This window comes from Manis pentadactyla, chromosome 2 (assembly GCF_030020395.1).
Source record: "Manis pentadactyla isolate mManPen7 chromosome 2, mManPen7.hap1, whole genome shotgun sequence".
NCBI lineage: Eukaryota > Metazoa > Chordata > Mammalia > Pholidota > Manidae > Manis > Manis pentadactyla.
The window spans coordinates 45,994,462-46,011,413 of record NC_080020.1 but is presented as its reverse complement, the minus strand read 5'-3'; the positions used below and the strand labels follow the sequence as shown (position 1 = coordinate 46,011,413).

General features: G+C 49.3%; 1 long non-coding RNA gene across 1 annotated transcript in view; it reads left to right on the top strand.

The window, feature by feature from the left end:
* LOC130680686 (uncharacterized) overlaps window positions 1-16,414 on the top strand; it is a 37,629-nt gene extending 21,215 nt beyond the window's left edge. The window contains exons 2-4 of the long non-coding RNA XR_008993738.1: window positions 12,506-12,630; window positions 14,785-14,876; window positions 15,511-16,414. This is a non-coding gene — a long non-coding RNA (uncharacterized LOC130680686). The remainder of the gene's footprint in view (window positions 1-12,505; window positions 12,631-14,784; window positions 14,877-15,510) is intronic.
* The last annotated feature ends 538 nt before the right edge of the window (window positions 16,415-16,952 follow it).

Here is a 16,952-nt window from a genome sequence, read left to right as displayed (position 1 = left end):
GGGATTTAGACCCAGAGTCTAGCACTCAGAGCCCTACCTGGTACAGCCTCGTCACCAGCTCAGCCCCTGCCACTGTACTGTTAGAAAATGCAAATCTGATCCTGTCTCTCCTGGGCTAACCCCTTCTGTGACTTCCTTTTACCCCAGGGAGAAAAATCCATGCTCTGAGGATATCCCCTGCTGCTCCCACATCCCCAGCCAGGTTTCCTCCTTCAAATGTATCAAGCCACTGCTGATTCCTGAAACCACCCTCATTTTTTCATTATGACCTGTTTTATAGGGGAGGAATTGAGAGTCAAAGAGGGGACAGAATTTGCATCAGGTCAGAGAACTGATGGGGGACAGTCAGAATTCACACTTGGGTCTGGTTTGTCCAGAGCCTTCCAGGCCTGAGGTCCCAAATACTGTAGCACAGAGGAATGGCTGGGTCTGTTTGGATGGCAGCTTCCTGCCCAACCAGGGAGATGCAGGGGACGGGCTTGGGCACCTGCACTGTTAGGAATCTCCCCTGGTGACTCTGGAAACCTCAGCTCCCCAGCCCTCTGAAGCCCTCAGGCCTGTCTGGTGGACTCCCTGGTGTGACAGAAGCTGTAAGACTTGGATCCTGTGGGGCTTTTCCAGCCAGTAGCCCTGCCCATCCAGGGCTCATACCAGCCAGAGACCACCTCTCCTGCGGAGCAGCCCTGACTTCTCACCACCCACCTCGGGGTCCAGCAGGGTACTCCATATTTCACTTCCCACTGCCCTCACTTTCCTGCAGGGCAGGTGTGTTTTGCACACCTTAAGAAGGGCTGATGCAGACCAGAAGCTCTCACACTTGACTGTGCTTCAGAGTGCCCTGGAAGGCTTTTAGACACAGATGGCCTGGCCTGCCCCTGAATCTCTGACTTTGAGGTCTGGGTGGGCACAGAGCATGTGCTCCTAACAAGGGCTCAGGTGACGTTGCTGCTGCGCTGGGACACACTTTGAAAACTGCTGCTCTGGGACACACTTTGAAAACCACTAGTGTGGAGGAGGCAGGCAGGGTGGGCAGGGTGTCACCACACTCCACCAGTACAGCTGTGCCTCAGTTTCCTCCTCCGTCAGAAATCAAATGACACCTACTTCTGAGATGTTGTGAGGTTTGAATGGTTTATTTGTTTTTCTTTGCCACTCAGAAATACTTTTCCAGGCTGGTTCCTTCCACAAATCTTTCCCAGCAAAGAAATCTGTTTCCCCCTGAGGCTCTTGAGCTCTGGTTCCCACAGGCACAGTGAGAATTTTTGCCACTAGCTTGAGTTTGGTGGGACTTGAAGCACCAGTTCTTTGGGGCAGGGGCTGCTGGGTCAACAATCCCATTTGACAGCTGCGGACACTGAGGCTGAGTGTCCTGTGCTCACACAGCTGGGAAACAAGCCAGGGAAGGAGTTAAGCCAGTTATCAAGTCTCTAGCCGCCCGCAGCGCTTCTCAGTGAGGCCACCGCGCTCACTCCTGAAGGGGGAGCTGCCAGGCGCCCGTGGGAACCTCCACCCCTCTAGGGCAGACCGGTCAGTCAGCTGGGCCATTTCTCAGGTTAGGACGCCCTCTGGTGGTCAGTGTGCAAAGGCAAGGGAGGCACGGAGCCCGGCTCCAGAACCTGGCAGCTCTCTCTGCCAGGGATTTTATTCATTGGTTTATTCATCCACCCATTCCACAAACATTTTTGGGGTGCCTACTGATGCTCGCCCCTGGGATAGGCACTGGGGCCAAGACAGACACAATGGCTGCTCTGACCACACTTACGGTCTACCCAGGAGAACAGAAGCTGGAGCCTAGCCTAGTGGGGCAGGTGGGAGGGAGGACGGTGGTGGAAGAATGGCTGGGGAGACGGCAGACCCGCTCTGGGGGGCCTTCTGAGCCTTAGCAGGGAGGTTTGTCTCCTTGGTGCATCAAGCTGGTGTCATGAATAAAGGTGTGGATTCTCACCCCTGGCTGCCTGGGTTTGAATCCTCTTTCTGCCTTTTGCCGGCTGAGTGACCCTGGGCAAGTTGTTTAAGCTCTCTCTGCCTCAGTTTTCTTATTTGGGTAATTGGGGTGGTAACAGAACTCCCCTCATCTGGCTCCTGTGAGGGGTAAGGAGTCTGCCTGGAAGAGTGCAGGGCCCTTGGGAGTGCCTGAGAATACTATTATTGCTGTTGCTTTTGTTACTGGAGGGTTCTGAGGTGGGGTGACAGAACAGAATCCTGGCGGCAGGAGGCCTAGCCTCTGAGGAGGATGGCTTGAGGCGCATGGAAGCAGGGAGGCTGGGAGAGATGACGGCCACATGGACCAGTGAGCTGGTCGGGAGGTGAGGACAGCCTCCAGGTGTAATGAAGAGGCAGAATCAGTGAGGCTAGTTGATGCATGGGATATGAGGGGTGAGGGAGAGAGAGGGCCCAACAGGACTCCCAAGACCCATGGCTTCACAGCTGGGTATAGAACAGGAGATGATTGTTATTTGATTGACTGATGTTGAGAAATTGATTCACAGCAGGGTGGGTAGGTGCACAGCAATGTGCAGGGAGTCCAGGGTCAGTTTGCAGCCTGGGGGAGCTGTTCAGAGACAGTGGCCATGGCTGCAGGGTACAGTGCCCAGAGGGTGGCCCAGGGGAGAAGGGATTCTGGATCCCCTGACTAGGAAAGCCTCCAAGGATGCTACCTGGAGGGAGAGGATGCAGAGGTACAGGAGGAGAGGCCACTTGCAATGCTGCCTCAGGAAGGGTGGGCTGGAAACAACCCCTGGGATTAGCGTTTCTGGATCTACCAGCACCCAGTGCAGGAAAGCACATCTCTCTTAGCCCCAGCACGGGCCTCCTTCCTCAAAGGGCCTATTTGGTCTCAACCCACCATGTGCATTCTCTCTGTTTCTTTCAAATGCCCCTTCTCCGCTGCCTGTTCTCCACTGTGTGGTTATTTTGTTTGGCAAAGCTTCCCACTTCCCTGCCTCCTGCTGTCTTTCCCTGTCCTTCGTCTGTGAGCCCCAGCTCAGCCTACGCCGTAAGGATGTCACCAACGGCCCCCCACCTGGCTCCTCCTGTGCTTCCCGCTACCCCTGCACCCTCCCGAGGCTCTTCTTGAGCTTCCTCAAATGGGAATGGCTTGAGTTTTCAAAAGTAGTAGATCCCAGGGCAAGTAGATGGGTGGGCATCTTCCTTGGCCCCCTGAGCCTCTCCAGGACTTTCCACCTGCTTGAGAGCAGCCTGCGCCCTAGAGGTCCACCGTGGTCAGCTCTGCTGTGTTCTGCTCTTCTACCTCGTCGGCACTGATTTCATTGACTGTCTTCCCAACCGTTCTCTGCCCCTTCACGGAGGGCTTTGACACCTGCCGGCGTCCTCTGTGTCCCAGGCTTTGCCATCATCTTGGGTGACTTTGCTGGCCCTGTGGGAGGCCAGTCCCATGTCGTGGCCTTCCTCCTCCTCCCTGTGACTATGGGTTTGTATTCCTCTTTCCATCAGTCAATTTTTACTTTATACATTTTGGGGCTATGTCATTAAGTATATATAAACTTGGAACTGTTAGAGCTTCTTAGTGGACTAAAGTCTCTCTCTGGTAATGTTTGCCTTAAAGTCTGCTTTTTTTGGATATTAGTACAGCTACATTTTTTATTATCATTTGTATGATGTATCTCTTTCCATCTTTTTACATTTATTATCCTAATATTTAAGTTGTGGTTTCAAAAAAGTCCAGTCTGATATTCTTTATATTAATATATTATTAATTATTAATCTATTACTAATATTAATTGCAATATTTAGTCTATTGTAATTTCTTCAAATTACCTACACATTTTGAGTTTATGCCTACCATATTATTATGTGTTTTCTATTTCTCCTACCTATTCTATGTTCCCTTTGCTATCATTTTTTTCCCTTTGTACCAGTTTCCTAGGGCTGTCATAACAAAGTACCACAAACTGAATGGTTGGAAAAGGACAGAAATTTATTCTCGCACAGTTCAGAAGGCTGGAAGTCCAAAAGTAAGGTGTCAGTGGCGTTGTTTTCTTCGGGAGTGTCTGAAGGAGGGAACCGCGGCCCCTCCCCCACCCTCCCCTTCCATCCGGTGATGGCCAGCAATCCCTCGAGTTCCCTGGCCTGCAGATGTGTTACTCCAATCTCCACATTCGTCTTTCCATGGTGTTTTCCTGTCTCTGTCTTTACATGGTCATCTTCTTAAAAGGACACCAGTCATACTGGATTAAGGACCCACCTTACTGCAGTATAACTTTGTCTTACCTTAACTAATAACATCAGCAATGATCCCTTTTTCCAAATAAGGTCATATTTTGAGGTACTGGGGGGTCAGGACTTCAATATACCATTTTTGGAGGATATAGTTCAGCCCATAACAGCCTTCTTTTGAATTAAATACTTTTTAGTATTCATCTCCTATTTATTTTTTAGTTGCACATTCTTTTACTATGCTTTTGGTGATTATCCTATCCATTACAATGTGCATCCTATATTTATTCAAGCCTAATATTAATTCGTGTTTTTTCCATTTTTTGAACAATGCAAAAACTTTGGAGCACTTTAATTGCATTTTCTGTCATATTTTTTGTGCTATTGTTGCCAGATATATTTTAACTGTACATGCACTTGAAATTCCATGAGACATTATTCTTGCTTTATGTAGTCATCTCCAATTATATAACCCTATATAATTACCTTTCTATGTATCTTTCTTCATCTGATTCTTCCATCTGAACTTATTTTCTTTCTGCCTAAAGGAATTCCTTTAATGATTCCTTTGGAGGGGATTTACTGGTGACAAATATTTTAGCCCCCTAGAAAGCATTTTTCCTTCATTGGGAAGGCTATAACCACTGCATATCAAATTCCAAGTTGCAGGTATTTAAAACATTTAACCCCTTTTAAGGCATTATTGCATTATCTTTTGTTTCTACTATTACTGTTGAGAAATTAGCTGCCAATCTCATGTTCCTTTGAAACTTAGATGTCTTTTTTCCCCTCTGGCTCCCTATAGGATTTCCTCTTTGGCTTTGATTTTCTACCCTTTTTCTATAATGTGCCTGGGTGATTTTTTATTTGTATTTGTTTTGCTTGTTGATTCTTTTCTTCAAACTGTGGATTGAGGTCTTTCATAACTTTTGTAAAATTTTAGCCACTATCTCTTTACTATTGCTTCTACTCTTTTCCCTTTATTCTTTCCTCTTTTAGTCCAGATTTCATGTGTGTGTTATGGGCTAAATTGTGTCCCCCTCCTAAATTCATATGTTGAAGCCCTAACCCCAAGTACCTCAGAATGGGACTGTACCTGCTGAGGAGCCTTTGAAGAGGTGACTAAAGTAACAGGAGGTCCATAAATGGAGGTTCTGTCCTGCAGGAGCTCCCAGACGGGTTCCCAGATAGCTCCTGTGCAGAGGCATGAGTGAGGATGGCACATAATACGTGCTCAGTAAATTGCAACATCACTGGGATGTCATTTATTTAAAGTACCTAATTGATCAAAGATGAAAAATACATAGTGTCCAGAGCTGGTGAGGCCACGGGGAGGTGGATATTCCCCCCTTGCTGGTGGAGCTGTAAATTGTTTTAGTCTCTTTGGAGAGTGTTCTGGCAGCAAAGGTCTAATGGCTTAGATGTTTGCATATTTTTTGACCTAACAATTCCTCTTCAAGGAATTTAGCCTATGGAAGCAACTGGGAGATGAGCAAAAAGACAGCTTCAAGGACCTGCAGGACAATGCTGTTAATAACTGGAAAATCTTGCATGCAATCAAAATGCTTATTAGAGGAATGATGAAAAAATTTATGGATCATCCAATCAATGAAATACTGTGCTATTCTTAGAATTAATGATAAAAATATACTGTAGCAATTCAGAAAATGCCAGTACATGGTATGGAACCCTGGGGAGCAGCTGCCGTAGGAGCCGCCACTCAGTTGAGGGGGCATTAGACCTCATGAGGAGAGTGGGGTGAGAGCCCCCCATCAGGCCCTTAGGATGATCCCAGCATGCGTTGCAGCTCCCCCAGCCTTCCATCATCTTCCAGACTTTCACTTGTGCCTGTGCCACCCTGTACACCCACCCTGACCGCATCTGACCCATCTTCCCTCTTCTCTCTCTCTCCCTCTCCTCTCCCCACACAACACACACTCCTGCATTCATTCACACACCTGCCCACACATTCACACACACTTCCACATGCTCACCACACCCATAAACTCACACACATTCCCGTACTCACCCTCACCCACACACTCACAAATGCACACACTCATCACACATATAAACACTCATCCACCTGTATTCACATGCACCCACACACCGACATGCACATCCACTTTTACATACACCCCTGGTCCTCACACTTGACACACGCACACCTCCCACTTTCATACACACTAACACTCACCAGCGCTGTATTCAAACATGCTCATGTGCTGGCCCACACCTTCACATACAATCCTACACTCACATTCACTTACACACTCACACCCACTCACTACTATGCCTTCTGTTCTCTGAGGTCAGCAAGCTGGCTTGTCCCTGGCTGGCTGCTACTCTGAGGAGTCCCTCCCCCGGAGGACACAGCATTCCAAGTATGGGGTGGAAGATGTTTCCATCCTCACAGTGGCTGCCTGAGAGCCCAGGGATGGGTTTGCGGATTCCTGGCTCCCTCATCCACTTCGAGACCCCATCATCTGGCTTGCCGTCCTCTCTCCTGTCTCATGGCTGCCATCAGCCCAGTCCCTGGACAGCCTCTACTTCACAGGAGACTTGAGCTCTTCACAGGAGATTTGATGCTCATGGGAGCAAGTGACCCCAGGCCTCGCAGCACCACCTCCTCCCAGTGCCCCCGGTGTCTCCCGACCCCACAGCCCCTGAAGGCAGCCTGCCTCGTCTCTGCTCCCGACCCAGCGCAGCTCTCTGCTTGGCCTCTCCACCTGCAGGCCATTGGCCACAGCCTTCTCTAAAGACTGACTGAGCCCCTACCATGTACCAGGTGCTGGGGATGAAAAGTGAGTAAGAGACCTGTCTCTGCTTCCACTCACCTCCTGAAAGGGTGGGAGAGAAAGTAAACTGACAGAAGATGATAAATGCTATGATGAAAATAAGCAGGGTGCCAAAATCAACAGAAGGCTGCGAGCGTGGGTCATGAAGGGAATTTCTGAATAAATGACATTTAAGCTGAAAAGGACGTGGCAAGGCCTTGCGGCCCGGTAAGGAGCTTTGGGCCTGCTAGGAAAATCTTTGAAGGATGTTAAGCAGAGGAATTATATAATCTGGTTTATGTTTAAGAAAATCCCTTCTGCTGCTCTGTGGACAGTGGATTAAGATGGGGTGAGGTGAAGAGGAGGTGGAAAGCACCTATGGGCCAGGCCATGTGCACGGCCCTCAGCCAAGGGCATGAGTCCCCTGGCAGGATCCACAGTGATGGGGGCACTCCCCTGAGGAAAACTGAGGTGTGTTTCCCAAAGAAGGAGAATGAGGGCTGGACAGCAAAAATTAATAGTTGTCCATGTCAGAGACCAAAGTGAAATGTATTGAAGGGAATATTATAGAGTGAAGAGCATGACAAAGTGAAGGGCCTTCTACACCTGGGACTCTGGGCGGCTCAATAAAAGTCTGTTGAATGAAGAACGAACACAGGTATAAAGTATAGAGGGCTGCTCCTGCCAGGAAGGCGAGATCTCCCTTTCTGCTGATTCAGGCAGAGATGCAATAAGGAACTATCTTGATTTCTTGAGGCAGAGATGGAATAAGGAACTATCTTGGTTGCTTGGGGATGTTATGCTTATGAGGCTGGGGTCCACACAGCCCAGTCTGGGAACAGCCTGTGGGATGGAGGCCACAGTCCAGCAAACAAAAAAAGCAGAAGGCACACAGCACACTTCTTCCGCCTGTGGTTTTTAGCTGCCACAAAGACGACGAATGCCCTGCATCCCTCTCCCTCCCACAGGAGCTCTGATTCTGTCTTCCAGGTTCCACACAGCCCTCGGCCTGCCCCAACCTCTTGGGCCCCTCCCTTTCTGCCTTTCCCTCAGAACCCTCCCAAAAAGCAGACAGGAGAGAAGCGGGGCCAAGTCAGCAGGTCAGAGGTGAGAAAGGCTCAGAACATGCTCACTCAGGAGGGACTGTCCCTTGGGCCTGGCCTGGAGCCAGTTTCTGAGGCTAACAGAAATAACTCCCTCTTGGACAGCCCCCCTGCCACCCCCCACCGCCTTCCTTACACACCATGTAGTCACATGCTTAAGTGAAGAACTATCTATAAGGTGCCTACTAAGAGTCGGGGATTGTTCTGAGCATCAGGGATACAAGATATTGTCCCTGCCCTTGAGGAGCTAATGGTTTACTGAAAGAGAAGAGTAAGCAAATGATTACTGATTAACCCAGCCGGTGTGGGGGGGGGGCATTGGGGTTGAGGGGGAGAGACATTCTAGCAGAGGTCATATGGAACTGTGAGGTTTGAATGCTGGTGAGTAGGCTGATCCAGGCAAAATGAGTGTGTGTGCACTGGGGCTGTGGGTGGTGGGGCACTCCAGACGGGAGGGAAGCATGTGTACAGCGAGGATGACTCTCAGTCCATAAGCCCAGGCATGCATAAAATGAACTTATTTCCTCCACAACTTCATTTCTATTTTGAGACCCTGTTCCACCAGGCTTCCCTGCCTTTTTCCCAAGGTCATGCATGGCCAAATTCCAGGGGCTTATATTGTGCCAAGATGTTGATGGGGAGTAGGTGCAGAACACAGGAGCCGATCCTCCATCCTACCTGTCCGCGTGGTAACCCAGCTGGTCCCGCTGCAGCAGTGACGTCCCCTGTCCTCTCCTGGCTTTCTGCACTGTGGTGCCTTCCCTTTGAGTACAGAGGGACAGGGAAATCCCATGTAAGGGCAGGAAGTGCCAGGGGCAAGGAGGCTCACTTAATATTGAAAAACTGAGCTCCCACATTGGCAAAGGTGGTTTACTCTGGCTGGGGCGCACAAAGTGCAGGATGTGGGGGGGGACTGTGGGGTAGTATTGGGAGGCATAGTTGGGGTGGGCCCCACACGTCCTTTCTCTTTCAGCCATGCAGAGGTTGTGGCCTGGACCTGGCAGGGGTCACTGCTCTCTCCTGCAGAGGTGGGTGGGCTCTTTTAGGCCACTGGGGACCTCACAATTTCACTCTACCCAGATCATGCAGGGAGAGGTCTTCCAGGCGGGCTGGAGTATCACCCACCTATTCTGTTACTACAGAGCCAAGGGAACAAGGGCTAATCACTGCAGTGGGGTCATGGAGCTAAGAGAGCCCACATTTCACCTGCAACCTTCCTTTTTCCCTTGCAGATAAGCAGGGAATGATAAACAGCCCGAGGGAACTCGCTCGTCTGATTTAATCTGATTTCACTGCTTAGCATTAGCAGGGCAATTCTACAATTTACAGGAAAACCACAGCTCTGGGGAGAGGCTTAACAGGTGAATCAGAGCTTAAGTGTTTTCTGTTACATGTGAAGGAGGAAGGAAAAATAAAAGGGACTATTTAAAAAGAAATATTCAAAAGCTACTTTCAAGGTGAAATATATATCCTCTCTAAACCTTCTTATACTTCTTTTTTTTTTTTTGGTTACTGGCCTGATGAGTCACCCAGGCTGGAATGAAGCTGCTTCAGGCCTTTGCACCCACTGTTCCAACTGCCCGGCAAACCCTTCATCCTCTTCACCACCTGTAGACTACCTGCTCCCCTTAAAAATGCTACTCAAGGGCTCCCTCCTCTTGGAAGCCTCCCTTGAACCCCTCGGGCTAGATCAGGGCTCCCACACTCTGGGCTTTCCCTGGCCACAACTTGGGGCTCTGCCACTTCTGCTTTCATTTCTGTCCCACTCCCTGATGGTGAGGTTGGGAGGGCAGAGAGCATGCTGTGTCAGAGTAATTTGCTGATTCACTGGGCCCCACTTTACCGACTTTCTTTAGAAGGTCGCCTCACCTTGTCCATTCTCTTTTCATGCCCATTGCCCAGACTCTTGCATTAAACAATAATTATAGTATTTCTAAGACACCTATGTCAAAGCTATAACCCCCAAGGTGACTGTTTTTAAAGATGGGCCTTTAGGGAGGTAATTAAAGTTAAATGAGCTCTTCAACAGCTGGTGTTGGCAAAACTGGACAGCTACATGTAAGAGAATGAAACTGGATCATTGTCTAACTCCATACACAAAAGTAAATTCGAAATGGATCAAAGACCTGAATGTAAGTCATGAAACCATAAAACTCTTAGAAAAAAACATTGACAAAAATCTCTTGGACATAAATATGAGCAACTTCTTCATGAACATATCTCTCCGGGCAAGGGAAACAAAAGCAAAAATGAACAAGTGGGACTATATCAAGCTGAAAGTCTTCTGTACAGCAAAGGACACCATCAATAGAACAAAAAGACATCCTACAGTATGGGAGAATATATTCATAAATGACATATCCGATAAAGGGTTGACATCCAAAATATATAAAGAGCTCATACACCTCAACAAACAAAAAGCAAATAATCCAATTAAAAAATGGGCACAGGATGTGAACAGACACTTCTCCAAAGAAGAAATTCAGATGGCCAACAGTCACATGGAAAGATGCTCCACATCCCTAATCATCAGAGAAATGCAAATTAAAACCACAATGAGATACCACCTCACACCAGTAAGGATCGCCACCATCCAAAAGACAAACAACAACAAATGTCAGCGAGGTTGTGGAGAAAGGGGAACCCTCCTACACTGCTGGTGGGAATGTAAATTAGTTCAACCATTGTGGAAAGCAATATGGAGGTTCCTCAAAAAACTAAAAATAGAAATACCATTTGACCCAGGAATTCCACACCTAGGAATTTACCCTAAGAATGCAGGAGTCCAGTTTGAAAAAGATATATGCACCCCTATGTTTATCGCAGCACTATTTACAATAGTCAAGAAATGGAAGCAACCTAAGTGTCCATCAGTAGATGAATGGATAAAGAAGATGTGGTACATATACACAATGGAATATTATTCAGCCATAAGAAGAAAACAAATCCTACCATTTGCAACAACATGGATGGAGCTAGAGGGTATTTATGCTCAGTGAAATAAGCCAGGCAGAGAAAGACAAGTATCAAATGATTTCACTCATCTGTGAAGCATAAGAACAAAGAAAAAACTGAATGAACAAAACAGCAGCAGACTCACAGAACCCAAGAATGGACTAACAGTTACAAAAGTGAAAGGGACTGGGGAGGGATGAGGGGGAAGAAAAGGGGGGCATTACGATTAGCAGACATAATGTAGGACAGGCATGGGGAGGGTTGTACAACACAGAGAACACAAGTAGTGATTCTATAGTATCTTACTAGGCTGATGGACAGTGACTGTAGTGGGGTATGTTGGGGGGACTTGGGCATGCGGGAGTCTAGTAAACATAATGCTCCTCATGTAGTTGTAGATTAATGATACCAAAAAAAAAAAGTTAAATGAGGTCACAAGGGTGGGGCCCTCATCTAACAGGTCTGGTGTCTTTATAAGAAGAGAGGGGGACACCAGAGATTTCTCATTCTACATCTGCACAGAAGAAAAGCCATGCCAGGACCCAGGAAGAAGGCAGGAGGAGAGGGCATCACAGACCACCTGACAGCACCTGATCTTGGACTTCCAGCCTCCAGAACTCAGAAAATAAATTTCTGTTGTTCAAGCCATCCAGTTTATGGTGTTCTATTATAGCTGCCTCAGCAAACAAAGGCTGAAGTGTAGGGGAGTCACCTTGATGGCTAAAGATGGTTTTAGCACTATTGCCATTCCTTGTCTATATTTAAGAGTTTCTTTTTCTTTCCAATTATAAAAAGTGTGGTGAAATACACATAACAATACTGTCTTAACTATTGCAAAGTGTACAGCTCAGTAGCATTACGTACGTTCACATTGCTGTGCGACTATCACCACCATCCGTCTCCAGAACTCTTTCCATCTTGCAGAACTGAAACTCTTCCGCATTCAGTATTAACTGCCCCATTGCCCTCCCCAGGCGCTGGTAGCCTCCATTTTGCTTTCTGCCTCTGTGAATGTGACTACTCTAAGGACTTCATGTAGGTGGACTCATATAGTATTTGTCTTTTATAACCAGCTTGTCTCATTTAGCATAATGTCTTGAGGGGTTCTTTTTATTACATTTCCCCCTGCTTGTTTTAGTTTACTGTCCCTGACCCAGGGTTGCATGTGTGGATTAAACTGAGCCAGTCAGGTCAGTGGCCTGAGGTAGAGACCAGAATTAGGGACCATGTACTACCCTCCTAGCATTGCAGGGTCCAGAGAAGGACCTTATTCTGGTCCCAGCCCCAGTCCACCCCAACTGTAGCTCCAGCCCAACCGCAGACTCAGATGTGACCTCAGCTCAGCCCGTGTCACCTCTATGACCTCCCACACCCTCCTCAAGCTGGCCTGATTCACAAGGCTATTCGTAGGAGCCTGGATCCCCAGGTCTCCGGGATCTGCTGGGGTGGATCCCACAACTGGACCTCGACTGCCTGACTCTCAGTTTCTTTCAGCTCAGATCTTTGCTGCCTTTCACCAAGACCACTAGATGGCGTCAGTGCTCCATCTTCTAAAAAGAAATCAGCAGCTCCCTACTAAGAGCTCAGAAAGCCCCTTCTCTGGACTCGAGGACATCCAGGTTCACTGCTTTCTGATGAGAACGGGCAAAAAGGCAGTCCCAAGGGGCTGGGGCCCTCACTCAGCGTCACGTGGCTACCCTGCCTCCCACACCCCTGCCCAGGCTACTCTACGGCCCTCTGCCCATCCATCTGTCCCACCTGGAGCTCAGGGACCCCAGCCTGTGGGCAGAGCTGCCAGCCAGCAGAGTCATGGGAACCTCTTGGAGAAAGAAGGCTGGTTGTAGCAGAAGGAAAATGTCTCCTGGGGACCTTTGCTCTGGCCTTGGGCAGCTCCTCCAGCATGCTGCCCTCCACCCTCTGCTTGGGCAGGTCCCTTCTGCAGAGGGGGCTCTGGCTGTTCTTCTCGGCTGCCAAACTGCTGTCCACCCTCCAAGGCTCAGCTTTCGTGTGACCTCCTCAGGGAAGCCTGCCCCAGTACCAAGGCCTCTGTTAAGAACAACTCCAGCTGAAACAACCCCAGGGTATAAAGACAGCAAGGCTGGACCTGGAGGGGTGGCCCTGGGACCATCTAGACTGGGACCAGCTGGGACTACCTGTCAGAGGGGACAGAGGGTAACGCAGGCCTGGAATTACTCAGAATAATGGAGAGGATTCTTGTTTGGTGGAGGTGGGGGATGACACCAGAAAAGGGAGATGCGGGTTAGCTAGCAAGAGAGACTGGGGTGGATGAAGGCCAAGAACTTCTCACCAGGAAGTTTCTGACCTTTCTGTCCTGGGGTGGCAGAGAGAATCTTCTCCCACACTCCGTCTCCATTCCTCTGTGGGGGTGGCTCTCCCTGCGGGGTGCCTAGGTGGGCAGGGGCCAGTGCTGAGGCCAGGCTGCAGGCAGCTCCCTGCTCAGCTCCGATGAGGGATGGCCTGGCCCTTCCCACGCCCCTCCTGGAATGTAGGGCTGCTCCTGGGAGTTGAGCAGAAGTGTGACTTTCCCTCTGGAGTCCGAGGTCAGTCAGCCTCCCAGGCCTGGGCCAGCATTCTTGATGGGGAGCCAAAACAAGCAAGGGGAGAGGGGCTGGCGAAGCTCAGAGGCCTGGCGAGCCCCCCCCCCGCATCTGATCGCCCCTTGCTTTCATTCCTTGTGGGGAGGAGGTGTGCTGATGCCAGGAATTCCACACTTGGAGGACGGGGATGTAAATACCAAGGTTCTGCTGTGTGGAGCCGCTGTGCTGGTCACCTTAGATGCTGCTAACAGTGTCACAGGGCTCACTCCTTGAGGCAGTACAGGCTTGAAGGGAGGCCCAGGGTGCTGTCGGGGGACAGAGGCAGGCAGCCCACAGCCCAACTGGGATGCAGGGGTGGGGTTGCGGGGAGGAGTGGGATGAGGGAGGGAGTGGTGTCCTAGGACCTATAATACTGGAAACAGTGACCACCATTACCCAGCACCTCCTGAACGCCAGCACTTCCCAACACGATTCATCCTGACACAACCCACGGGTGAGCCGACACTATCTCACCTCATAGATTCAGAACCTGAGGCTCAGGGAGGGTTAACAAGGTCCCCAAGATCCCACAGGGGAGGCAGGCTGATCCCAGGCCTGTCTGTCTCCCAACCGGTGCTCTCACCTCACTGTGCTAGAGTGCATCACACTGGCAACACCTGCTCCAAGATGGGAGGCCAGGATGCCGCCTCCCCCCGTGAGAGATCCCCCCCCGAGATGCTTCCCTTCGCTACAACCAGCCTCTTCCTCCCTCCAAGGGCTGGAGGGCATGGTCCCTGTTGCCCCACCTAGAGGCAGGGAATAGAGGCATGGGCAAAGGGGCCTCCCCATTGCACAAGTCCAGGGGGGCACACCCACACAAACTTCGGGTGAGCAACACTCCCAGGGTCCCTGCTTGCTGCGGGCAGAACGTGGACGTGAGCTCAGGCCTGTGCAGCTGACTCCTAGGCGGGTCCTTTGGACTTCCCGGAGGGTAACTCTCAGAAAGGAGAGTCTCAGGCTCTCCATTCAGAGAGAAAGGTTTAACCTCATGCAGGCCCTAGCCAGTGGGAGAGGGGGCTGAGGAAAGGGGTCCAGATCCTGAGGCCTTCTCTGTTGGTGCAGCCGACCCCAGGCTTCTGGAAGCTTCTCCTCCCTGGGTGCATTTAACACCAAGGTCAGGACTCTGTTCCCATAGTGGATGCCTGGGATATTCATGTTTTCCACATCCCTGTGTAGGAGCCAAAACCAGCTTCCAAGAGCCAGGAGGGTTCAGCCTGAAGGGAGAGGCAAAGATTCCCTGTTCCTGGAATTGGACGAAGGGACAGTGTGTAAGTCAAGGACCCAGCTTTTCTCTCCTTGCTCTTCTAGGTGCGCTCTGATTCCCTTCCCTTCCCTCCTTTCCCCCCTCCCAGCCTTCCTCTCTTCACCTTCCTTCTCTTCTCTTCTCTGCCCAGCTCCTCCCCCGCTCCTCATTCTGACAATTTGCCCACAGACAAGCTGTGATGCTCTGGAATCAGACCAGATTCACACTGTGGCTCCACTGCTCACAGGCTGTGTGATTCAGGGCTAGTCACTGCCTTCTCTGAGCCTGACTTCCCTTATCTGTAAGATGGGATGATAATACCTACAGCTGTTTGTGGGGTCAATGAAATCACTATGCTAGAGGGCATCACACTGGGAACACCTGCTCCAGGACCATTTGTCCATGAAAACCCCTGGGTGTAGATCCAGGGAAATCCTTAATGAAAATAAGAGAAATCTTTTGGTTGTTGAGAGGCCCTACAAAATAGGATAAAGTTACTTCATCTCTTGGAGTCTTGGTTTTTCTCTCCTATGAAGTGCAAGTAAATGCTGGGACCTACCACGGAGAGTAGCTGTGAGGATTCAGTGATCTTGTGGATGTCCTTAGCACATAGTGAGTGCTCATTAAATCACTTGTTATTGTTATTATTATCTTTGCAGAGCCTTGTTTTTCCTCCAGGAACCCAGGGACTAAGGGAAAGAGAAGCATCCATACAAAACTCCTCCGAGGCCTGCTGTGCCTCAGGCAGCAGGGGCTGTGAGGGTTAGCATGCAGGCTCATGCACGGAAGCATTAGAGGAGAAATACGATGTGCCTGGGAGCATGGCTGGGGCATTAGTGAGAGTCTGAACAGCAAGGAGAAAGGATGCCGAAATTACATCACTAAATGATCTAGAGCCTGTATGCCTTGACTTCCATCTGTCCCAGCAGCCTCAGCACCACACTGCTATGAACATGTCCGTCTGTGGCTCTGCCTTCTCCTCCAGATTGGCTGGTCCTTGAGGGCAAGGCCATGTCGGACTTGGTTTTGTATCAAGTGTGGGCATGTGACCGAGATGGATTTAGAACTGGGCTTTGATCCAAGGGGTCAAAGGAAAGACAGACCTTGGACTTTTCCTGAAAGTTTTTTAAAAGGTTACTAAGATGGCATGACATGAGTTAGGAGCCACTGGAGATCATCTTGGTTACCACAAAGAGAGAGCATGCCTGGGAGTGATGTCAACCCAGAGGAAAGCATGATGACATCATGTGAACACCTGGACCCAGCCACTCCAGAAGCTAGAATTGACCTGTTCAGTTCTGGGAGTTGCTTCTTAAGTTGTTTTTCTTGAGTTGGATTTCAATCTCTTACAACCAAAAGAGCCTAGGTCAATATGGTCTTTCCCCCCTATATTAAAAAAAAAATCTTGATTATCAAATGGCACCTATTAAAAATGTCCGCTGGCCCAGTATAAGTGGGTGGTGTATTTCAGAGACACATTTTGCCTTAACTCTGGAGCAGGCATGCCGAGGGTTCAATCCTCCTGCCACCTGGGAAGGACCCTACTGCCCTTGCTTCTAAGATGAGGAGACAAACATTGTGAAGATGCATTGTTGAGAGTGATTGTGAAAATCATGTCTTCTGCTTAAGAAATGCTGGTTCATTTCTCTTATCCCATTGATCTTAAAACTCAGTGACAACAAGCCAGGAGGAGCCATTTTGTTTGTTAGAATTTCCAACTGTGCTGTGACTTCTGTGATCCAGTCATGCCTTATGGAGAGCTGATATTTAACTTCCGGCAATTGTAAATCTAAATATGGGTTCACACAATACCAATGTCCCCCACCCTCACCCCCTCACACCAATACCACTGCAATACTCCATCCCAGAAATCTGGGCAATAAAGCCTGGCCTGGAGGAAACCTAACCAAACTGGTCAGCCTGGATGGGCCTCCACTAGAAACCTGCAGGTCCTTATCTCCACTGTGACTAAATTTGGATCTCAAACTCAGACAATCAGCTTGGGAATTCCTGACAAATTCCAGCAAGGGCCAGCTGCTATTGTTTTTTGCAGGGAAGGGAGATAATTTTTCCAAGAACAAATTTAAGTTAAAAGCAATAA